The 26,247-nt window shown below is 41.7% G+C and overlaps 1 protein-coding gene across 3 annotated transcripts in view; it reads right to left on the reverse strand.

Moving 5' to 3' along the window:
- The window catches only part of pot1 (protection of telomeres 1 homolog), a 332,035-nt gene that overhangs the window by 273,665 nt on the left and 32,123 nt on the right, over positions 1–26,247 (reverse strand). Inside the window, exon 1 of one of the 3 annotated variants that reach the window (XM_087997427.1) lies at positions 18,730–18,845. The exons of the other annotated variants lie outside the window; for them this stretch is intronic. The gene's annotated coding sequence lies outside the window, so the exon portion shown is untranslated. Of the gene's footprint in view, positions 1–18,729; positions 18,846–26,247 lie in introns of those variants that run through there. 3 annotated transcript variants of the gene reach the window in all.

Consider the following 26,247-nt stretch of genomic DNA (forward strand, 5'->3'; position numbering starts at 1 on the left):
CTTGGATTAGTGATGCCATTTCCTGTGGTGATGTAATTTCCTTTTTTTCTCTCAGGGGGTGGTAAATGGGATCCAACCCAATATCAGGGTTCTTAGCAGAGGCAGTATTGCAGAGACTCCAACAAACAGCTCTGCCAATCATCCAACCCAAACTTTGGGTCCGCTACGTGGATGATACCTTTGTCATCACTAAATGAAACAAATTAGAGGAAACCTTCAAGACCATCAATGATACCTTTACTGGCAGAAAATTCACTAAGGAGGAGGAAACCATAACAAACTGCCATTCCTAGATGTCACAGTAGAGTGAAACTTCAAACCAATGGGCGGCACGGTGGCACAGTGGTTAGCACTGCTGCTTCACAGCGCCAGAGACCCGGGTTCAATTCCCGCCTCAGGCGACTGACTGTGTGGAGTTTGCACGTTCTCCCCGTGTCTGCGTGGGTTTCCTCCGGGTGCTCCGGTTTCCTCCCACAGTCCAAAGATGTGCAGGTCAGGTGAATTGGCCATGCTAAATTGCCCGTAGTGTTAGGTAAGGGGTAGATGTAGGAGTATGGGTGGGTTGCGCTTCGGCGGGGCGGTGTGGACTTGTTGGGCCGAAGGGCTTGTTTCCACACTAAGTAATCTAAAATCTAATCTAATGTCTATAGGAAAACAACACATACGGATCAAATACTGAACTACAGGAGTGATCATCCCAACATCCACAAACGAAGCTGCATTAGAATATTATTTCAATGAGCCAGCACACACAGCAGCACAGAGGAACTACACAGTGCATTCAAAAAGAATGGGTACCCAATGCACACAGTCCGCCGATTTCTTAGCAACAAACGCAAACAAGCAGACAAAATGTCCAGAAACTCTAGCCACTCTCCCCTAAATCAAAGACATCTCAGAAATGACTGCCAGACTACTCAGACCTCTTGGCATCATGGTAGCCTACAAACCCACCAACACACTAAAACAGCAGCTAATGAACTTGAAAGACCCTATACAGACAACAAGCAAAACCAATGTCATTTATAAAATATCTTGCAAGAACTGTAACAAACACTACATTGGACAAACAGGCAGAAAACTAGCCACCAGAATACATGAACACCAACTCGCCACAAAAGGACATGACCCTCTCTCACTAGTATCTTTACATACAGATAAAGAAGGTCACCATTTCGACTGGGACAACGTATCCATCCTAGGACAAGTCAAACAAATACACACACGAGAATTCCTAGAAGCATGGCATTCCAACTGCAACTCTAACAACAAATACATTGACTTGGATCACATTTACCACTCCCTGAGAAACAGAACAGGAAATGACGTCACCAGCCCAAGGAAACCTAAGCACGTAAATAGCAAGTGGGCTATACCACCAGTGCTTCGTCCAGAGCTCACTGATGATGTTACCTAGTATGGTGACGAAATGTCTGAAAATTAACCTTCCAGCTCAGCGAGCAAACTGACATCCAGAACCTCAACCTGAGCTCCAAATCTTCTCGAAACTCGCAAATTCATATCACTTATTAGATGTGGATCAACCAAATTCACATCCTGACAGCCAATGCTCAACTCATCAAGGAGTTTAACCCACAAATAGGTAAAGATGCATGTTTGATCCTTCGAGCATGTTGAGAAAGTTGAACAAAGCCAGCTTTTATTGGAAGGAAGGTTTGTTGTAAGGAAAGTTAGCCTGTCTGTCCATTGGCTAGGGAAATGGGGGAAAAGTACTGGGCAAGTCTTGGCTCATCAAGATGCATGGCCCCTGCTATAAATGGTGTGTGTGGACACCAGACAAGGACACATCACTTCTCCCCTCTAGGAACAAACACTCACTAACACTCAGGAGGTGAATAAAGACCCAATTCCTGAACAGACTAAAGAATCATGTAGTACCTGTGAAAGTGGACCCTAATAGACTTAGACTGCACATTTGAGGACCCCAGGGTATCCCAAAGCACTGCACAGCCAATTAAATATTTCTCAAATACAGCCTTTGCTGTAACATAATGTGCACAGCAAAGGATTAAAGCAGCAAGGTGATAGTGACATCAAGAGATGTTTAGCATTGTTAAAGGAATAAATTGTGAACAGGGCGCAGGCAAAAACTGGTCTGTTCTTCTTTGAAACAGGACTTCCAAACTGATGTACCTTTAATTGGTGGGATTATTTACACTTAGCAGAGAGGAGAGGTGGGACTGAGAGTAAATGCTTCATATGTCTGATACTGCAGAGTTCCCAGCTCCTTACTGCACTGAAATAAGGATTTGGGTTTTGTGCTCAACCCTTTGAAGTCAGATTTCCACCCATAATGTTCTGTCACAGAGGCATGAGTGCTATCACTAAGCTACAGCAAGAACAGAGTGAGATGGGGTGGCGGAATGGAAGGATGATAGGCAGAGCAAATGTCACTAAACCCTTATGGTGATAAAGAGAGACTGGAACTACTGCATCGTAAAGAACAAATAATACCAGTGCTTTAACAGTTAAAACTAGAAATGAAGTATAATTAAACACCTTCCTCTGCCCCACCACAAGCTCTGATTGCTCGGTGCCTCCAACTGAGAGAACAATCTAAGTAACAGTATGTGCACCTTGCTGGTCTTGATGACAGCTTACCGCTTGATGAAACAGCCAGAATAAGGTGAAAACCATCAACAGAAAAACCAACAGCATTTCTGGGGTCATTACAATCAGTACTGAACCTGAAACAAGCGGTCATCTGCTTCCTCCAGGTTGTGTCTGCAAATCAGAACCTTCATTTTTGTAAAAGGAATATTTTGTAGGTGCCCATTCAGCAGCGTGTGTGCTCATCTTACTTCAGAAAGCAATCCACTGAAACACACAAACCTCACACTCTGTTCACTGAGAACCTATTAAAAGGGCACAATCTCTTTAAAATACTTGAATGGAAAGCAAAGAGGTTGTGCATAAATGTTGTGGACTATTTTCAGTGTGAAAACAAGCTAGAAACATAATTGATTTATGTCATTATGGTAGTATATGTAGCTAATAATAGTATAAGAGTTGTGATGTCATGTTGCGGTTGTACAGGACATTGGTTAGGCCACTTTTGGAATACTGCATTAATTCTGATCTCCCTACTATAGAAAGGACAATGCGAAACTTGAAAGGGTTCAGAAAAGATTTACAAGGACATTGCCAGGCTTGGAGGGTTTGAGCTTCAGGGAGAGGCTGAATAGGATGGGGCGGTTTTCCCTGGAGCGTCAGAGGCTGAGATTTATAAAATCATGAGGGGCAAAGATAGGGTGAATAGCCAAGTTTTTTCCCCAGAGTAGGGGGGTCTGAAACCAGAGGGCAGAGGTTTAAGGTGAGGGGGGAAAGATTTGAAAGGGACCTAAGGGACAACATTTTTTACCCAGAAGGCGGTGCGTTTATGGAATGAGCTGCCAGAAGAAGTGGTAGAGGCTGGTACAATTACAACATTCAAAAGACATCTGGATGGGTATATGAATAGGAATTGTGTGTAAATGAATCAAAACCCGCATCCCAATTTTCAGTGATTAAGACTTAACAGCGATGTAAGTTTGCCCAAGTATATCACTTCAGTTGTAGGACACTTTGATCTTTTATTTTACATTCTGTGTCCTATGATGCTGCCCCCCCCCCCCCCCCGCTACCTGAAGCAGCAAGACAAAAGCTTGTACTTCCAAATAAACCTGTTGGACTCTAACCTGGTGTTGTGTGATTTTTAAAGTTTGTCCATTCCAGTCCAACACCAGTACCTCCGCATCAATAGGAAGGATTTAGAAGGATATGAGCCACATGCTGGCAAATAGGATTAAATTATCTTGTCAGCATGGATGAGTTAACCGAAAGGGTCTGTTTCCATGCTATCCAGCTTTATGACCCGATGACTCTACAGTAAATCCTTACAACACTGAATCAGCACTTTAGGTCCCCATTGCAAATTTTCACCATGCTGGCTCCTCACAATTTTAATTGACTATTACTTTACTCAAAGGATCTACCTTCCAACTGAAGCAGATTGCGCCAAACACAACAAACTGATTTGTTCGAAACATGACCTATTTCCAATTGTAATCAGAAACTTTAAAAGACCTGTGTTGGGACAAGAGCAGTAGTTTTTTTTTTCTAAAAGTTAGCTGAAGGGTTAGCAGGTTGGACAGATGGACTGAAAACACCACTTGGAAAGTAGTTAACAGAAGCCTTGCAGTGCTCAACAATTCACAGCAAGCATCTGAATTTGTATTGTTCACATACCCAGAGTTAATGCAAAACAAATTCTGCACGCCACAAGTAAAACGAACATGAATTTGACTCTGGGCCATTTTCCAAGGTGCAAAACAAACTGGTTTTTGTGACCTGGCAGTGTAGAGTTATACATAATAGTTAGGAAAAACAAGGAGGTAACATACAATACAAAACCCTGCCACATAGGAGGTCAGTTAATCTACTGCAACTATGCCAGCTTGTGTGAAAGAACTATCCAATTAACTCCACTCTGTTCTTTTCCATAGTTCTGAAATGTTTTCTTTTTCAAATATTTACTTAATTCCTTTACAAAAGTTGCAATCGAAGCTGTTTATGCGACACTTCCAGCATAAGCCATGCAAATCCAAAATAGGGCATTTCATATAAGAAAATCCTCATCTGTCTTCTCATATTTAATTCTGACTACTGCCTACCCTGGCGGTGGAAACAGGTGTTCTTTACCTAGGCTACAAAAAAAAGACCTCATGGATTTTGAAATACTTTTATTGAATCTGTCTTTCTGTTAAAAGGAGAACAATTGCAGCTTCTCCAGTCAATTAGTCTACAAGTGCTGCAGCCCTCTTATCACGACAGGTAAATCTTCTGTACTCCTTCTCCAAGGTATTGCATTACTGAGCGTGATGCAGGGCTTATTCTATATCCCCCTCCTCCTCATAATTGTCAACATGACCAACCAGAAACATAAACTGTAGTGAGATACAAGTCGGTCACCTTGTTTTATTACTATCACAGAAGCTGCTTTTTCATATTTCAAAAATATATTTTAATCTTAAAAATACCTTTATATACATATGTAGTCACAAAAGTAGTTCAGTTCCATACAGAAGCATATGGAGAAATGAACACATGCTGGAGTCTGACTCGATCCAGCAAACAAATCAATGGCATTTCTTACTTGTTGAAGATTATATTGAAGGATTGGGGGGGGGGCTCCGAGAACTGAACAGACCCCCGTTTAACTTTGGCAGAAAGGCGTACACTGCAGTGATGGCAAGGGGAGTGAATGCTGAGGGTGGTGGACAGGCTACCAATCGAGCTGACTGCTTTGGCTTGGATGTTGTTAAGCAACGTGAGTGTTGTTGGAGCTGCACCCACTCAGGTAAGTGGGTAATATTCCATCACACTCCCATCTTGTACATTATCAATGGCAGACAGGGGATTCGGGAGTTGAGTCAACTCAAAGTTCCCCAACTCTTATGTGCACTTGGGAGATTCATGTCTGAGAGAAAAATAAATCCCACAGGAACAAATCAGAACTGTGTGTGTCGTGCGTGTGTCGATCCCCAATGCAGAGAGAGAGAAAAATAATAGTGTGAACTTCTATCACACACAGCTTCGTTGATGCCAGAATTCTGTGTCTGACCAGAAGGAGTTTAATCCCCAGGACATCTGATCCTAAGTGATACACTGGTGGGTTGCAATAAAAACCATTACATTAACACACAGGTGGAAGAGTTTAGAGATGTAGCTGAACCATTAAAACAAATAAACTCTGCTCCAGTGAACAGTTACAACAAAGCCCTGACACTAAGAAACCCTTTGCAGAAAGTCAGAACTAATTCATTTTCTTCAAATTGCAGAAAAAAAATAAATTTATCAAGATGTATACATCACAGCTTATGTGTTTCATTTCCATCATGAAACTTCACTGAAGATTTTCAGATATGCCACCGGATGACTGAACAGGTTTTGTTTCCCATAATCTTTATTTTCTTTCACACCCACTCCCAACAACTGTTTTAGCATTTATATTCCATCCGTAGCCATGCAAAGAAACAGCAACACGCATCTTTATGAAGAAACAATCTTTGCCGTTCTGACAGGCGTCTCTTAAAACCAAAGCTTTTGACATTTCTTTCTCAACCAACTCCATCAAAACCTGCCAATTATCTCATGAAGACTTCTGGAAGCTTCATGAGTGCAACTTGGTTTCATGCATTACAATTTGTTTGAATCTCAGATGCCAAAATAATCTAATGTAGAATAACAGAATCCCTACAGTGTGGAATCAGGCCATTTTTGGCTCTTTGAGTCTACAATGACCCTCCGAAGAGCAGCCCACCCAGACCCAACTGCAACCCAATCCCTATAACCCTGCATTTCCCCACCTAACCTACACATCCCTGAACACTATAGACAATTTAGCACGGCCAATCCACCTAACCTGCACACCTTTGGACTGTGAGGGGAAACAGAAGACCTGGGAAGAATGTGCAAACTCCACAGAGTTTCATTATTGAGGTGAGTTCATTTGTTCTTTGCTTTTTATCTTCAGATGCGTAATACATTGACCCAGGAGCAATGTTTACTGACACCCACAAGTCAAACTAGCTTGAAAGACTTTCTTTCTTACAGAGATGAGGAGATTGATGTTTTTCGTGTGTTATGGAGTAAAAGTACTGGAAAGGGAGAACATACAAATTGCACTGCGTTCCTCTACTGTTACGAAGTATCCTTTGAAGAATGGGGAATCCTTACTGCTACGAATTAGACATTGCAATCCCACTTGATTGCAAACAGTTGCTGTCTGATCATAAATTACAAGTCCCAGGATATGCTTCATTCCATGTCATGTACATGCTGCAAATTCTGAGCTGTCGCTTCAGAAATTAGCCTTCAAGAGCATGTGTTTGTGAACCACAGAATTAGTGTGGTGTCTGACAATCCACTCTCGTGCAAGTTTACAGGGTAGTGTTACAGTTCACCGCAAGACAAGATCAGTTACATGGAATTAAACTATCTCACAATTAATTAACCACAGCAACCAGGCAAGAGTTCAAACTCCACGCCAGTTCGATACAACCCAAAATTCAGCACTGAAACAATCCATGCCCATATGCAGCAAAACTGCAAGTCACATCTGTGCCACTCAAGCGCCAGGAAGCAGCCATCTCAGACATGAGAAAATCTAATCATATCCCCTTACGTTCAATTGCATATCTATCACCAAATCTCCAACAATCGACATCTTGGGGGTTACCATTGACCAGAAACTGAACTAGACAAATCTCCTGAACACTGTGGTTACATGAGTAGGTCAGAGACTAAGAATTCCACAGCACCAACCCATCTCCTGACTCTCAAAATATGTCCAACCATTGGCAAAGGATAAGTCAGGAGTGTGATGAAATACACTCCATTTGCCGTGGACGGGCATAGCTCCAACAACACACAAGTTTCATACCATCCAGGACAAAGCAGCCCACTTGATTGGCACCAAATCCACAAACATTCACTCCCTGCACCACAGAAGAACAGGAGCAGTACTGTGAACCATCTACAAAATGCATTGTGCACACATTTCATTTCAGTTCCCAACCACAGTAGACCGCGTTTCTAATTAGAATGCTAAACACAAGAACATCTGTCAAGAATTGAGCCAGACTGAAGCTATAGTTGTTACTGGGAACTTGATCTACAGGCAGAACATTGAGTCCACACCAACAACCTGAATGGAATCATGTTGTGGCAACACATCCAACACTAGATTTATAACTAGTTAGGGCCAACTTTAATGACAAGCAAATTTGGACAGCAGATGGTTATGGAGGGTGGGGGGACTGAGGTGGCCCACTCAAAATAACCCCAGGAACTGCACTGGATATTATTTAGATAGCGACTACAGTAACTATACTTTATGGCACGTGAAAGGAGCTTATGGACGGAACATAATAAAAGATGCGAAGTGTAGCAGGTCCTTGATCAGTTGAGGAAGTGGCAGACCCATGTCAAATGCAGTTTGATGCAGATAAGTTTCAGGGCATGCAATCTGGAAGGTCAAATCAAGGTAGAAGTTTCATGGTGAATGGTAGGGCTTTAAGGAATGACGTGCAACAGAGGGGCCTTGGAGATCAGGCTCATGGTTCTCTGAAAGTGGAATCTGGTACGGAGGGAAGGTTTTACGAGCAAAGGCTGAGGGCCTTGAGGCTGTTTTCGTTAGAGAAGCAGGTTGAGAGGTGACTTAATTGAGACATATATGATAATCAGAGGGTGGACACTGAGAGCCTTTTTCCTCGGATGGTAATGGCTAGCACGAGGGGACATAGCTTTAAATTGAGGGATAATAGATATAGGACAGATGTCAGAGGTAGTTTCTTTACTCAGAGAATAGTCGGGGTGTGGAACACACTGCCTGCAACAGTGGTAGACTCAATAACCTTATGGGCATTTAAATGGTCTTTGGATAGGCATATGAATGAGAATGGAATAGTGTAGGTTAGATGGGCTTCAGATTGGTTTCACAGGCTGGCGCAACATCGAGGGCCAAAGGGCCTGTAATCTGCTGTAATGTTCTATGCGAGAATGATCACGGTTATGTACAGTGGGTTAAGAATACTGATTATCTAAAACATTCTGAATTTAATTCATTTTACAAGAAAGGATAGATAAAGTACAGCCACCATCTGCACCTGATTGTGCATGATTCAAGTAGCAGGTCACACCTTTGAGTAGTATCTGGACAGATAAGTCTGAAAATAGACAGACATGGGAGACAAGCTGAGGTTCAATAACATTTCATCCTTGCTTTCTGTCAAGTGAGTAGGATAGATTTCACTTGTGAGTTTTTTTTCATTGTATGAGTCTGCTGCAAGTTTCTCAAATACCAGAGGGTGGGAGGGTGAGTCAATTGTGCTGAGGTGATTATTGATGAGCTAAGTGGTTGACTGCTGGGCCCGCTTTTTAAAGAGTGTTTTGTCCCCCTCCTTGAGGAGGCTGTACAGTGCAATTGAGTTCATCAGACGCTTCAATCCCTGAACTTAATCACTGTCTTTTACACTATCAGATATTATAATCAGCAGCATCTCTTCAGTCAACCAGTCAAAAATAATTTTGCTTGTGCAGTCTCACTACAGGGAAGAAAAAGAAATAGCGAAAGAAAGCAGCCTTGCTCCTGGAAGTAAAAAGCTAAAGAGGGTGAAAATTGCACTCACCCACTCTCTGCTCTCCCAACTACACAGAGGATGTCGCTTTTATACTGGCTTCCACAGTACCACCACCTCTCCTTCCAGCCTCATTGCATCACTGCATCTAATTATACACCATCCAACTCCACACTGGTTAGCTTAAGAATTGTCCCCTCAGGCAAAAAATACAAATGATCGATTTGCCAGAGGAAAGACACAATCAAACAATGGCACTTTAATGAAAACAGAGGGTGCTGGAGAAACTCAGCAGGTCTGGCAGCACCTGTACAGTGAGAAACAGAGTTAACATGTCACATCCAACCTGATTTGTTCAAGGAGGAGTCAATGACATCTTACTGTTGTGCCAATGCACATGGGGTAAGGAATAATCAGCAGCCATAACCATTATGAATTATGATGAGGAGGTGCCCGTATTAGACTGGGGTAGACAAAGTTAAAAATCACACAACACCAGGTTATGATCCAAAAGCTTGTACTTCCAAATAAACCTGTTGGACTATAGTTGAAGAGTGTGGTGCTGGAAAAGCACAGCTGGCCAGGCAGCATCAGAGGAGATGCCTAACCTGCTGTGCATTTCCAGCACCACACTCTTCAACTCGGATCTCCAGCATCTGCAGTCCTCACTTTCTCCTGCTGGACTATAACCTGGCATTATGAATTCGTATCGCTGCTATCTCCATAGAGACTCACAACTTTAAAATCACCTTTGACTTACTGGCTAAAAATGTTTGACAAGAAAAATTCCAAGATGTAGATGGCACAGTAGATGACACTGAATGGACTATGAGCAAGTTGTTGAGCCATGATATGTTATGATCCAATGTGTGCAATCATCCAAGCTCTGGACTCTGGGCACATGCAGGCATTTTGGTCATATGGAGGTCAGGTGGTGATCTATGCCACACCAAAGTGATGGGTGGACAGGCAATGGCATCATGCAACATGGGGTAATCTCTCCCGCATTTGCTCCACCTGCTTTCACAATAGAAGGACAGAAAGAAGTGCTATCAGTTCTCTCTGCAGACAGAAGCCCAGTGACATAGCCCAGTCTGCAACCGCAGCCAGCAAACACAGAGAGATATTGCAAGTATCATCTAATCCAATCTGACACCTGAAGGTCGATGGCCATCGTCAATTCCACAGCCAGCACCAATAATGTTTCTCCCTGCTCCGAGGATGCAGTGCTGGCTGTTTTAAGTGGCAGATTTCATCGAATACCAGAAAGTTGTCTGAGAGGCTGTGCTCCATTAAGACCCTGGATGGAACCCTTCTCTTGATTCTCCCCCAGCTCTGTACCATCTGCATTCTTGTCACAATGCCACTGGCCAGGGAGGCTGATAGTTGTTCACCCATACGGAGGTGAAGGGTTCTAATCAGAAGGCGACTCCAAGTCGGCACCATGTCTTCAGAATCTGCCATGCTAGTCCCTGTCAACTTTAGCCACCTCCAAGAGTAGCAAACACCTCAATAAACTTCTCAACCAGCAACTAACCCCGAAGTATTTGACTCCCCTTGCAAGCTGACAGGAGTGGTAGGGTTAAGGTTCTGCTGAACAAAGGCCAAAAACCGAACTGCAGGCAACAATTCAATGTTACAAAATTCAAACTGAGCACAGCCGATGCTGGAGATCTGAAACAAAACAAGAAAGTGCTGCAGAAGCTCAGTGGGTGTGGCAGCATCTGTGGGGAGAGAAGCAGAGAGATGACATTCGGCATTCCAAACAAGAGTCGTGGAAACATTAAGTCTGTTTTTCTCTCCATAGATGTTGCCAGACCTGCTACGTTTCTCCAGCACTTTTTGGTTTTTTGACATTCTTCAATGTTAAACGCTGACTGACACCTTGGTCTACCTACTTGGCATTGTATCAGTGCGGACTTCCTGTGCCCATCAGCCCCTTCATCCAAATACCATCCAGTTCAAGAGAGAGAGAGTGAGAGAGTGAGGGAGAGTGTACGCATGTGTGTACATGTGTACACTTGCGTGTGTGTACATGTATGTGTGCGTGTGTACGTATGTGCATGTGTGTGTACATGTATACACGTATGTATGTGTGTGCATGTGTACACATGTGCAACACAGGGAATCAAAGCAGCACTCTGTGCACCAAAAACACAAGGACTCAGCATACCCAAACTTTACAATAGGAGATTTCACATGTCCACTATTTTTCTGTAATTAGTGAACAAATCACAAACAGTGCAGCAGGGTGCAAGTTTCACTCACCCATAAATACATCTTATTAAAGTCTGAGAACATCGGAACCTGTGCTGTATTTCCGAAAACCCTTCTTTGAATTGGACTGATTCCAACGGATTAAAAAAAAATGTTGGTTTCAAAACAGAATAGCAAAGCTTGAGGTGTTGGAGTGAAATCCCTTTCTCTGCAATCTAAATGGGCCAGTTCCTCCCGGGGGTTGGAAATGGAAGGCAGTTAGGATGAAAGCTTTTACACACCAGTATCCACAAGTTAATTCCAGGGCCTTTGTTCTTTATCGGATACAAGCGCGCAACATCTTGCGTCTCAACTGGTTACGCATTACTGTGCTGTTTTTGGAAGCAAATAAATTAAACAAAATGCCAATGGGTGTCTGAAAGGTACAAATAAGACATTTTGCAGAAATGTCACACAAGAAAAATGAAAATGCAGTTCCAAATTTCAAGTAGATAACTCCAAGTCATTTTAAATGTGCTTGGTGCTCATGGCTGATTAATTAAGGTGACAGGGGAAACCTAATTATCTATCCTGAACTCAGTTGAGGGCTGTGTAACTAATGCACTCCTCTTAATTTCAGCTTTACAGAGCACACAGCTTGTTTCCCACTCATGTATAGAAAATGTAATCAGGCACATGATGGCTGGTACTGATCACTCCTTGCATCAGGAGCCATCAGAAGTTTCAATGGATAATTTTAAAACATGAGGCAACAGTGTGAAATCAAAGTGGCTCTCTCCTTGATGTAAAATAATAAACGGTGACTCTTTCAGAAGGCATTTCACACTCACTTTACGTTGTTTGGACAATTTCATTCATGCCACCATTAGCTTCAGCTCAATGCGAAATTCTTTCATTATCAAATAACATAGTAGATAATAATAAAACCCTTATTATCTGGCATGCATGGGGAACTGGTAACACTGGTAAATCAAAAATACCAGTTAACAGAGTTATTTTTACCAATGGCATACAGCACAATATCTGTAGCAAGGAATAAAATGTGAAACCAAAATGCCGGTATGCAGGAAATAAAGAACCGTCCTATTTTTATTTTGACTCTTCAAAAGTGTAGTAAAATGAAGTATTAAACAACAAAAGGAAGTAAACACCAGTATCTCTTACAACTGTATTTGAAGATGTAGAAAGTACAGGATACTGAATCCTAGTAAAAGGCTGAGATGCTTTCCTAAATAAATCCCTAATGTCAGCTTGACAATTTGCTTCCTGCCTTTTCTTCATCAAAGCAGAGTGCAGACTACACAATTGCAAAACCTCTTTTGCGGAGTAACATCTGCCCATCAGCAAATTTAATCAACTTTGCAAAAGCTGAAGCAGCATTTGTCCAAGTTAGTTTCCCCTCTTCATTGGAATTACCTTCTGACCTAAGAATTCACAATACTTCCCAAAATTGCTGCATCACGAATCATCAGCCTCTTCGTCAGCTTCAACCTACTCGTCAATCTGATATTTGTGAAGTTTACTGATTGGTGTGTAGAAGGAGTATCATTCAGATTTCCACAATTCTGCGCAATGTATTGGTTCAATGTGATACACCAAATACTTCAAAATCCTCTTCGTCAAAACAGCATTCCATAGACATAGCACTGGGTAACAGTTTTCTCCAAACCATCCTCAATGTGGCCCTTTTCACACGGTGGCTCAGTGGTTAGCACTGCAGCCTCACAGCACCAGGGACCCGGGTTCGATTCCACTCTCGGGCGACTAGATGTGTGGAGTTTGCAATTTCTCCTTGTGTCTGCGTGGGTTTCCTCCGGGTGCTCTGGTTTCCTCCCACAGTCCAAAGATGTGCAGGACAGGTGATTTGGCCATGCTAAATTGCCCATAGCGTTGGGTGCATTAGTCAGAGGGAAACGGGTCTGGGTGGGTTACTCTTTGGAGGGTCGGTGTAGACTGGTTGGGCCGAAGAGCCTGTTTCCACACTGTAGGAAATCTAATCTGATCCAAATTACCGACGGCATCTTGTCTGCTATAGACTGAAAGTTTTCTATATAATGTCTTCATGATCAGCTAACTTTCTCAAGAAAGTAACTTCCTTACTGACAGTTCATATTCTGGACAACAGACCAGTCCATAGGTCAAATTAATGAGGTTAGAGTAGGCAAATTGTAAAAATGTTAACTCAGATTCAGGAGGGTGAGCTCGACACTTTAAATTTGTGCCCCCTGGTGTTCAAACACCTTATGAACAGGATCGGTTTCACTCTATCCACCTTGCCCAGAGACAACACGATTTTGAAAACTTCTTCAGATCTCCTGTTGGCCTTCTCTCCAAGAAAAAAAAAGTACTAAAAAAAAAAGTTCATTATCTTCGGACATCTTTTGTATAATGTTATTTCACTGCAGATGCAAAAACGCATTGAAACCATTCTTGTAAAATATCTTGGTTCACCCACGCATGCATAGTAAATTGCAGATAACTGCATCATTAAATGACCCAAGCTTTAAGTTTATCAACCATCAAAAGCTTTGCTTGATGCAAGCCTGCAGCATTTGCACATGTAAGCACTGCAATTCAATCTTTATTCTTTTTAAAATCAGTAGAGCACATCCACTCACATCTGCTAGGGTTGGATTTGGCAAATACGTCAACTTTAACCTGCTTCATCTACATTATAAATTTAGTCAAGGGGGTAGATTTTGCAGCTTTATGTTCAGCCAATCTTTCATTCACGAGATACATCGAATAAAGTTTTAATTGGGAAAGCCGCTCACCAAAAAGAATGCACATGATTTAGTCAACACCATTTTCCCATGACTTTTTATTTGCCTTTTCAATGAGTAATCAGCCAGAGATAGGGACACCCTCCACACATTTCAGAGTAACCACTACTATAAAATACTGGCTTGCTGCTCTAACTTAAAACAGAGAGACCTAGACATTCAGGCACATCATTCTTTGAAATTTGCGTCACAGGAAGACAGGGTCATTAATACGGCATTTAGCTCGCTTGCCTTCATTGCTCAGACCTTTGAGGAGAAGAGGTGGGGCGCCATGTTGAAGTAGTACAGGACGTTGGTGAGGCCTCTTCTAGGTTACTGTGCGCAATTCTGGTCGCCCTGCTTTAGGAAGGATGTTACTAAATTGGAGAAGGTTCAGAAAAGATTTACCAGGTTCTTGCCAGGAATGGAGGGTTTGAGATATAAAAATAGACTAGAAAGACTGGGAGTGTTTTCATTGGAGCGTATGAGGCAGAGAGGTGACCTTAGTGAGGTTTATAAAATCATGAGGAGCAAAGATAAGGTGAATGACGAGGGTCTTTTCCCTAGGGTGGGGGAGATCAGAAATAGCAGGCATATTTTTACAGTGAGAGGAGAAAGACTTAAAAAGGAAATGGGGGGTAACTTTTCTTTTAACAGAGAGAGTGGTTCAAGGGTGGAATGAGCTGCCAGAGAAAGCGATGGATGCAGGTACAGTTACAACGTTTAAAAGACACAATAATGTTACATTTCTTATCGCTCTGTTCCCTGCCTTACTGGATGCAATACTGGCAGGATGGTGCATATAGTTCACACACTGGATAAATTAAAAATTAAAATGACAGCTATGGACAATACAGACATCAGCACCTCTACCTGAAAGCTTGCCAAACCACATCGAGGTGACCTGGGAAATCGTCAGGCTCTGCACAACTTCGGAATGGTTTCCAGTTGGTGAAGTGACAATCCCATTCAGGGAATACCAGAAATTTCTATTCTTCATGAAATCTGATTGGTAGAGCATTACATACCATATGTCTTGCTATGAAGATGTGGGTATACTGCACCTTTAAGAAAGTTAAAAGCTAGCAGGACTACCTGACAACACCAAGTGTTCTGAATAAGATATAATGTAACATGTGGTCCAGCAGCTAGGGTAGCTGATTGCCTGGAGACAAAAACAAATTTAAATGCAACCAATCAGTTTAAATTATACACCTCAAAAAAGCCAAACTCCAATCAAGTTAGAATTGAGTATATTGGCAATATTAAAAGCCAATGATACAACCCGATGCTTAGAGGGTATAAGATCGGGGAACATTAAACAGTTGGGAGGAGAACTGCCAAACTACCAACACAGGCAGACTGGCTGCAGAATAGCTCTCTTACAGGTACCTTTATCAATCAATAACTTGTGAAACAGAAATCCAAAAGAAGACAGAGGAAGATACAAACAGAAGATTCAACAGCTGGCTGATTTTGAAATTTAAATTTTTAAGTAAATCTTAATTGGGGATTTTATCAAACTAGTATTGTAGAAGGGGAAGGTAAAAGATAGGTTAGAGAAGGGAGTTGTATATCGTTGTTAGTTAATTACTCTCTGTTATACTTTAAGGAATAAAGTTGTTAACGTTTACTTTAAATAGTGACCTTTGGGATAGTTCTTGGCCTCTCAAATTTTCACAGATTACCATAGGGGGTAAATCTTTTCTGTGTTGCTGGTTTAAAATAGTGCAGGGGAGGGAGGGAGGGGGGTGTTTACCCTATGTTGTTACAGTTTACAGCACTGCCAGAAATATAGTCCTTCCTTTTTCAAAGTGGGCAGTCTTCACTGGTGAAAACAAATTTGAATAATGTAAGGTGCTGTTGCTAATTTATACAGGGCTGAGAGGGTTAATACTAAGGAATGTCACAAGCACAACAGAGTCAGAGTTGTACAACATGGAGAGACCCTTCGATCCACTTGTCCATGCCGACCAGATATCCTAACCTAATCTAATCCCATTTGCCAGCACTTGGCCTATATCCCTCTATTCATATACCCATGTATGCCATTTAAATGGTGTAATTGTACCAGCCTTCACCGCTGCCTCTGGCAGCTCATCCCATGTATGCACCACCCTCTGTGTGGAAAAAGTTGCCCCTTAGGTTCCTTTAAATCTTTTCTCTCTCACTGAAGCCTATGCCTTCTGGTTCTGGACCCCCAGGGAAAATCTACTGTAATGACAACATATGGACTTGTGACAAAGCAGCTCAGAATCTCAAAGGAGTGAGACATAATTGCTGGTCCTCCTGTTACATCTCTCTGCAGTGGAGTGCTGGAAGTCAAGACTCTCAACTACTGGGAGTTAACGATTTCATAAAAGTGTGCGAAGTTCCCCATTTACCTGTCTTTTTAGACTCAGGCTTCCAAAAAGCAATATCTCATTTCTGAACTGAACAAACATTCCTGTTTATTACAAATAAATTGATTCCAACTCTTCACAGAGGAGATAGTGAGGACTGCAGATGCTGGAAAGTCAAAGTTGATAAAGTGTGGCACTGGAAAAGCACAGCAGGTCAAGCAGCATTCGAGGAGCAGGAGAATTGACATTTCGGGCATAAGCCCTTCATCAATCCTGAACGAGTGTTGATGCTCTAGTTTGAGGTACAGTGAGAGATATGCCATACCAGGATGCTATAACTTGTGGCTGAATACAATTCTGTTGTTGTGGATGGCCCACACTACCTCATGAAGCACAGTTTTGAGATGCCGGATATGTTCTGAATCTCTCTCATTTCGCCAGACGACACAGTACAATATATCCTTAGTGTGAACACAGGATTTCACCTGCATAAGAACGGTGTACTGGACTCCTACCACTATGGTCATGGACAGATAAATCTGCAATAGGTAGATGGGTAAGGATGTGATGGATCAGGTCTTTCTCTCCAGTTGATTCCTTCCCTGTCAGCTGTAGGACCAATCTATCAGCTTGGTCCTTCAGGATTTAGCCAGCTTGGTCAGTTATGGTCCTATTGAGTCACTCTGGATAACTGTAATCACACAAGAGAGGAATATCCCAGTAACACAAAAGGCAGGAAACTAGCTTAAATCATAGTTATAGATTTCTCTTTCCCCTGAAGGCTTAAGTACAACTTAATTGATTTGAAAATCCTACCAAGTGTCATTAGAATTTTTAAAGTTTCACTGTAATGTGGAGTGCTCCAGTTGTACTTTCTACCACCAGGTCACTTAATACTTGTGGCAGCAACTCCATTAGTATTTGAAAAATGGCACTCACTCAGTAATTTGGCATCACTGTCTTTTTTTTCCCCTCCCAGGCTTGAAAGTGTAAATCTACAGCTGGGACTGAGCTGCACAACGGTTAATTATCCACTGAGACATCGATCATAGTCATTGCTCATGCTTAGACTAAGAGATCATAGAGTTCTGAAGTCATACAGCATGGAAAAGACTCTTCCAATCCACGCTGATTATGTTCCCAAACTAAATTAGTACCACCTGCCTGCATTTGGCCCATATCACCCCAAAACATCGCTATTCATGTACTTATCCAAATGTCTTTTAAACATTATAATTGTACTTATATCCACCACTTCCTCTGGAAGTTCAATCCATGTACGAACCACTGTCTTTTTTTTAAAATTGCCCCTTATGTATTTTTTAATCTTTCTCCTCATGATAAAAATATGCCCCCAGTCTTGAAATATCCAACCCTAGGGAAAAGATACCTGTCATTCACCGTATCTACACCACTCATGATTTTATAAACCTCCTTGAAATCACTTCTCAACCTCCTATGCTCCAGTGAAAAAATCCCCAGCCTATGCAGTCATATGACAACAGGCTACTGAGCTGCAAAGATCATGCAACCATATCCTTAATAAATACGCATTCAACAAACACAGATAGCAAATACCAGCTAGAATCTGGAGGAATCCAGGGATTTGGAGTTAAGGTACAACACGCCTACGTGCCATCTAGTTGACATCAGCAGGCTCTGACACATAATGAGTGAGGGGGCACGACTCTTTTCTGATCTCATGGAACCATACACTACAGAAAGACACACTGGAGCATCAAGAAAAACTACTCCAAATCTACACTGGTTGCACTTTGCAGCACTTGGCCCATGGCCTTGAACGATACAACCTTCCAAATGCTCATCCAAGTACTTTTTTTCCAAAGCTCTTTTGATCTGCCTAGATTGATTAAATAACTTGCTTTTACATGCAGCCCTTTTCAGCACCTCCCACACATTTTACAGCCAATAACACCACTTCCTAGCTTACAACAGTGACTACACTTCAAAAATACCGCACTGATTATAAATCACTTGGGGATATTCAGTAGCATAGACCGAGGATGCAAATTCACTCCTTACTTCAGTGTTGCTCAGTGGAATCATCAGGTGAATGCTTGTTCTGTTTATCTTGCCACAATGACAAGACACAGTTAATGAGACTTTTAAGTGTACAAGGGAGAAAGAAATAAAAAGATATGTTGATGACAATAACAAAAAATTTAATTCCTCCTCATTATTATAACCTAAAAGTTACTGATTAAAGGCAGCTAAGTATAGTGTTAAGTATTTTAAAATACAACTTACTCACTATCTTCACTCACTGCCAGCCCCATCCTCCAGCCAAAGTGTTGCATGTTGTTGTTTTGCCCTGTAGTCTAAACTTAACCGATGAATTATTTTATTTTTATTCTTTGATAGGTTGTGAGCATCACCGGCAATGTCAGCTTTTATTGGCCCATCCCTGCTTGCTCCTGAACTGTTTGGCTTACTATGCCACTTCAGAAGGGAGTTACGTGTCCACCACATGGCTGTGGGCCTGGAGTCACATATAGGCCAGATCTGGTAAGATTGCCAGATTTCCTTCCCTAAAGGACACTGGTGGACCAGATGGGTTCTTATAACAAGTGCTAGTGAATTCAACACACTGTAATTAAGAAGAACTTTGAATTCCAGATGTATGAGTTAAGTTTAAATGTTACTAGCTGCCATGCTGGGATCTGAACTCACACCCTACATGCATTGAATGGAACAGTGATTTTGATTTACTACTGTCGCATGTACCCAGCTACATTGAAAAGTTTTGTTTTGCGTGCAGTACAGGCAGATCACACCATACAACGTGCATTAGGGTAATAGAACAGAGGAACAAATACAATGGTATGGCTGCAGCCGGGGTGCACAAACAGCGAGTTCATCAGTGCCTTCATAAAGCAGCAGACAGTTTATCTGAAGTGAAGCAAATGGGTTGTGGATAATATCAGGTAAAGGAAGACATTGTACAATATACTTGCTAACTTGCTCTATTTTTTGAAAATGGACTGTCACCAATACACCCACAGTTAGGAATTCAGAAGGAAACACCTCACTCGGAGTCCGGAGGAAATGTGGAATCCACAACTGCATAAAGTGGCTGAGGCAGACAGCACAGATACAGTTAATGAGACTTTTAAGTGTACAAGGGAGAAAGAAATAAAAAGATACGTTGATGAGACGAGATGAAATAATGCAACAGGAAAGATCCACAGCAGTTGGGCTCAATGGCCCATCTCCCATGAGGCGCATTCTATGTAAAGCTGTGTGCAAACTGATTTGGTGTGATCTTATTTTGTAATCAGTCCTGATTACGTTTAGTTGTGAACTCAGTAAAAAGCACTATTATGGGAGTTCCAGAGGTCACACCAATGAATGGGTCATTGACTCTTCCCAAAGCTGGCCTATACTCAAGTGGAGCTGGAAAGACATATGAAAACCACAAAGGAGAAGAGCGCTTTAAATTCAAAGTCTTCTAAATGGCAGCAAAAACATGTTTAAAATACTAACCAGAGTTGTTCTGTTCCACAACAAATGACAACCAGCTACAAGTCAACTGGAAGGTAGAGGAAAAAAAACTCAGACCATTAATTGCTCAACTTCATGCAGTTTCCATTCTAGAAACTCGAAGTGGATTTGAGAATCCCACTATTTATCAGATATATATTTTGTACATATTACAGTTCCTGAAGACAATAACAGTAGCCGAGTCAGGATTGCGACTCACTAACTGGACGCCATGGTTCCACACCCCTACTTGCTGTCAATGTGCAACTAAAGGGAAAAACAGTGAATGGGAGCAACACAGTTCAATGGCCAAGCACTATCAGGGTCACTACTGTATTCCCACAATAATTGCTTCGAGAAAACCTCAGCTCTGCTGGTATGCAATGGGAATAATTGATAGGCTAACCAATAGAAGACAAAGTTGGGATGAGGGGGCATTTTCAGGATGACGACCAGTAACTAAGTGGAATTGCCACAGGGATTGGTGTTGGAACGACAATTACTTACAATATATATTAATGACTTGGATGACAGAATTAAGTGTGCTTTGCTAATCATGGGGGGTATGGATAAGTGAGTGGTAGGTGTCTTTTCCCAAGGGTTGGGGTTTTGAGACTAGCATGCATATTTTTAAGGTGAGAGGAGATAGATTTTAAAAAAGACATGAGGGGTAATTCTTTTACACACAGAGATTGGTTCGTATATGTAATGAACTTCCAGTGGTGGATGCAGTTTGAGTTATAACATTTAAAAGAAATTTAGATAAGGACACAAATAGCAAAGGTGTGAAGGGATCGGGGCCAAGTGCAGACAAATGAGACGAGTCTAGTTTGGGATTATGGTCAGCATGGACTGGTTGGACCGAAGGGTGTGTTTCTGTGCTGTATGATTACATGACTACATAAAAATATGTGGGAAGTGCTGAGGACGAACATAGAGTCTGCAGAGAGATACACACAGAGTAAGGGAGTGGGCAAAAAACTGGCAGATGGAAAACAATATGGGAAGTCGTGAGGTTACACACTTTGGCAGGAAGAATGGAATGGTTGAATATTATTTCAATAGAGAAACATCACAGAAGGTTGTAGCACAGAGGAACTTGGGGGTCCTTGTGTACACAAAAAGCTAGTATCCATGTTTTGCAGGTACAATTACAACATTTAACAAGTTTCTGGCTGGGTATATGAATAGGAAGGGTTTAGAGGGATATGGGCCAAGTGCTGGTAAACGGGACTAGATTAGGTTACAATATCTGGTCAGCATGGATGAGTTGGACCAAAAGGTCTGTTTCTGTGCTGTACATCTCTATGACTCTATAAAATAGAGAGAGGTCTTGCTAAAACTACACAAGGCACTAGTTAGATAAAAACCTAAAATAATGTAAACATGCTTGGTCCCCCTATTTCAGGAAAGATACATCAGCATTGAAAGCAGTCAAGAGAAGGTTCACTAAGTTGTTAGCAAGTATGGAAGGATTTTCGTATGAGGAGTAGAGTAGGTTGGACCTGTACTCAGTGGAGTGCAGAAAATCGAGAGGCTAAATTATTGAATCACACAAAATTCTTAAGGGACTTGACAAGGTAGGTGTGGCAAAGTTGATTCCCCTTGGGTGAGGAGTCGAGGACCAAAAGGGCATAATGTCAGTGGAATGAATTAGGACAGACATGCAGAGGAATTTCTTCCCACAGAGTGTAGTAACTATGTGAATATTTTTAAACAGTGAAGGAATTCAAGAGTTACGATTAAAGGCAGGAAAGTGGATTAACAGATCATGTGATCTCCGTGAATGGCACAGAAGGCTCAGTGGGCTGAATGCCTTACTTCTGCTTCTATTTCTCTTGTTCTTGTCATGCTCTTATGAACCCGAGCAGAATTAGATTGAGGGGCTGAATGGTCTACTCCAGTTCCTACCTTCCTGCATCAATACGTAGAAACGTAGCACTGATTTTAGTCACACACTTCTAAGGAATCAAAGAGCTTAAGATACCTGCCAAAGTGATCACCAGCAACAAGTAGAACTAAGGTTAAAAATGGAATTATGTACAACATAGAATGTAACCCAGACACCAGCACTGTATGCCTTTCACCAACAAATGATGAAAACACACAAAAAAAATACAGAAAACAAAAGCAGCCGATAAAGAAGGCTACAAAACCAAGCGTGGCTTCAGTAAAATGAAAGATAGTATTCACCTACTTTGCCCAGACAGTCTGATGTCGGCACATTATTAGTGATTAGGATGGTACCAACTTTTATTGCAAAGAGAACTCAGATCAGCAGTTATATACAAGTGAATATTGGTAAGAGAATAATTGGTAATCTGTGCTATTGAGAGGCAATCTAAACAGCAAGCAAAATTCAAACAAACAGAACATACTTTCTGAATTTTGATTACATAAACGTTGTGCTGATCTTCCATTTGGATCTGAAAATTATTTGGGTAATCAGCTATGTGGATAAAAACTGCACAACTTCTCCTAATTGCTGGATAATAGAAAGGGAATCACAGTTGCAACCACTGTGCCTGTACATCTTATTCCATTGTAAATTCACTGAGCCATTCCCAAAAGTAATTGTACATCAGCAAGTTTTAATCTATTGTAGAAATCCATCTGGTCATTTCCTCCATTTAAAGTATAGGCGGAGATATCTGAAAGGAATGGAACAATATTCATAATGCCACTACAGCCACTCTCCGCACCCCCCACCCAGCCAAAAAGAAAAGCAAGAAGTGATAGCTCACTGGAACAAAGTGACTTTCCTGCAATCCATTCTGCAATTAAGTAGGTAGTCATTTATTACAACGGCTCTGCAACATGATCATCTTCCCAACAGCCATTCTTTCCTACATGATCTGAACTTTGTCATCACCATGTTTAACATTCTGAGCCCTTACCATGGGTTCAAAGAATGTGGTCTGAGCAACATTAGTTTTTAATGAGAGCACCAAGTCAATGCAATAAATATTTGACTTTTGAGAAACCTACAATTGAGATGACTAAAAATATTGAAGCACCATTTCACAGCCTCAAATTTTCTCAATTATACCTAATATAGTTAAGAACGCATGCTCACTTATTATACAAAGGCAGGTATTTTTCACTAATGAAATCCCACAACGATAAACATGATCTGTTACATGAGTTTTAGTTTTGTGTGTGGTATTTGTTTGGGTTAGGTCTTATTCAGAGGCTGAATTTCCCTGGTACTGTGTTAGCAGGGGACCTGCTACATGCAAGTGGAAAGACAGAAAAGATCACATTTCACATCTCACCTGAAGGACAATGCCTATAAAGCAGCATCCTCTCTGACTGAAGTGTTGACTTAGCTTATGACAGGGAGGCTTTGAAGTTCAGTCCAAATGTTCAGATCCTTTGTCAGCGCAGCTATCAATCAAGTTGGCATTTTAAATCTCTGAGCTGAGAAGGGTGGTTCAGCCAAGGTCAAACTGGGAAAGAAGCAAACCACTCCAGAGCAAAAACATTAAAAATTCTACAATTGAAAAACAACCGTGATTTGCGGAGTGGCCAGACTTACCATGGAACTAGGATGGAATGAGGAACGGCTGAGGATCCTGGGATTGTATTCATTGGAGTTTAGAAGATTAAGGGGAGATCTAATAGAAACTTACAAGATAATACATGGCTTGGAGAGGGTGGACATGAGGAAATTGTTTCCGTTAGGCGAGGAGACTAGGACCCGTGGACACAGCCTTAGAATTAGAGGGGGTAAATTCAGAACAGAAATGCGGAGACATTTCTTCAGCCAGAGAGTGGTGGGCCTGTGGAATTCATTGCCTCAGAGTGCAGTGGAGGCTTGGACGCTAAATGTCTTCAAGGCAGAAATTGACAAATTCTTGATGTCACAAGGAATTAAGGGCTACAGGGAGAATGCGGGTAAGTGGAGTTGAAGTGATTGAATGGCGGAGTGGACTTGATGGGCCGAATGGCCTTACTTCCGCTCATATGTCTTATGGTCTTATCACTTTTGAAGATGAATGTTGATAAATAGATCTTTCAGCATCTAAATGTGGGATATTCATAGTCTTCAATTAGTGAATGAAACTATTCAAAAACAGTTGATGAATTCTTTTTTTCCTTGGATAATGATAAACTCAGGTAACGACAGATTAATTTGATTCAGAATGATATGTATCACCGTCTTACAATTAATTAGCCTTGCTGAAGGGGTCAACAATGGGTCAGAATCCTTCATTACTTCATCTGCCTTTGTAATTAACTGAAGAAATTCCCATCTAAATCTACAACTTTGATTTAACTCAATCGAAAGGAAACTCAATTCTTTGGATTTTTTTAATGACCACGCTAGCAGTTGGTATTCAGCAGAGTCATATTCAGCTTATATCTTAGTGGCGTAAACAAATCGCATTCTACTGAACATACAGGGCACATACTATCAACATCAGATGAACTTGCTGTGCTTTGTAATAAATGATAAGAAATCAGAACATGACTGATGGTTAAAACAGGATCACTCTCATCAAGGTACTGTTAAGAACAAATGTAAATCACACACTTGTTCTGGATGGTAGAGGGATTAGAGCGGTGCTGGAAAAGCACAGCAGTTCAGGCAGCATCGGATGCTGCCTGAACTGCTGTGCTTTTCCAGCACCACTCTAATCCAGAATCTGGTTTCCAGCATCTGCAGTCATTGTTTTTACCTGGATGAGGGGTGGTATCTTGTCACCTTCCACAATCATGGTTCTGCCATCAAGCCCAAATGCTGCACTCTCTTATGAATGCCTACGACATGCAACAATTATGGAAAGAAGGGACCATTGCTTAGCAAAAAGTACACTAATAATATCCCACACCCTTAGTAAATGTCATTTTCTGCATTGGAATAAAGGCGGATGCTAAAAATCAGAAACAGTCACAGTGAACACTGGAGAAACTCAGCAGGAGAAACAGAGTTCACGTTTCAAGTCAAGTATGACATTGCTTCAGAAGCAGACACAACATGTTAGTTCTGTTTGTCTCAGCACAGATGCTGCCAGACTTGTTGAGTTTCTTAATCTTTCAATTTTAAGTCTCCTTCCAATAACGGATTGATCTCATCCTTTATTAACTGCACTACATCATCTCCTCTCCCTTTTGGTCTTTGATTTCCAAAGGTTGAAAATGCTTGAAGTTTCCAGTCCAGCATTCTAGTGCTGTTCTAGCATTCTAGGAGAGTACTCGTCATTGTCAGCTTATTACCATGAGTCAGAAACCCTGAAAACAAAAGCACACACCCTTTTAACTCCAGTTTATACCTCCTTCACTCTCATTGTCTGGCATGTCATCAGCAATCTTTTTCTTTCTTCACACAGCTGTGACAAACTCTTATTTTCCTAAAACAATATGGGAATTTATATCAACATCGGTTACCATCTAAATCCAGACAGTGAATGTGGACATACAGAAAGCTTTGGCTGCCATTGTCACTCAGACTGAAGGTGGAACTATAGCAGAGAGTCATGGAGCCAGAGAGATGTACAGCACAGAAACAGACCCTTCCGTCCAACCCGTCCATGCCGACCAGATATCCCAACCAATCTAGTCCCACCTGCCAGCACCTGGCCCATTTCCCTTCAAACCCTTCCGATTCATAAACCCACCCGCTTGCCTTTTCAATGTTGCAATTGTACGAGCCTCCACCCACTTCCTCTGGCAGCTCATTCCATACACATACCACCCTCCGTGTGAAAAGGTTGCCCTTAGGTCTCTTATATGTCTTTCCCCACTCACCCTAAACCTATGCCCCCTGGTTCTGGACTCCCCCCAACCCAGGGAAAAGACCTTTGTCTATTTATCCAATGCACGCCTCTCATGATTTTATAGACCACTATAAGATCACCCCTCAGCCTCTGACATTCCAGGGAAAACAGCCCCAGCCTAATCCACCTCTCCTGATACCTCAAATCTTCCAACCCTGGCAACATCCTTGTAAATCTTTTCTGAACCCTTTCAAGTTTCACAACATCCTTCTGATAGGAATGAGACCAGTTTTTCACGCAATATTCCAAAAGTCCTAACCAATGTCCTGTAAAACCACAACATGACCTCCCAACGCCTGTACTCAATACTCTGACCAATAATGGGAAGCATACCAAATGCCTTCTTTACTATCCTGTCAACCTGCGACTTTACTTTCAAGGAGCTATGAACCTGCACTCCAAGGTCTCTTTGTTCAGCAACACTCCCTAGGACCTTACCATTAAGTGTATAAGTCCTGCTAAGATTTGCTTTCCCAAAATGCAGCACTTCGCATTTATTTAAATT

The sequence above is a fragment of the Chiloscyllium plagiosum genome, unplaced genomic scaffold, assembly GCF_037043375.1.
Source record: "Chiloscyllium plagiosum isolate Xiang-an unplaced genomic scaffold, Cpla_swu_hap1 HiC_scaffold_19, whole genome shotgun sequence".
In the NCBI taxonomy this organism is placed as follows: domain Eukaryota; kingdom Metazoa; phylum Chordata; class Chondrichthyes; order Orectolobiformes; family Hemiscylliidae; genus Chiloscyllium; species Chiloscyllium plagiosum.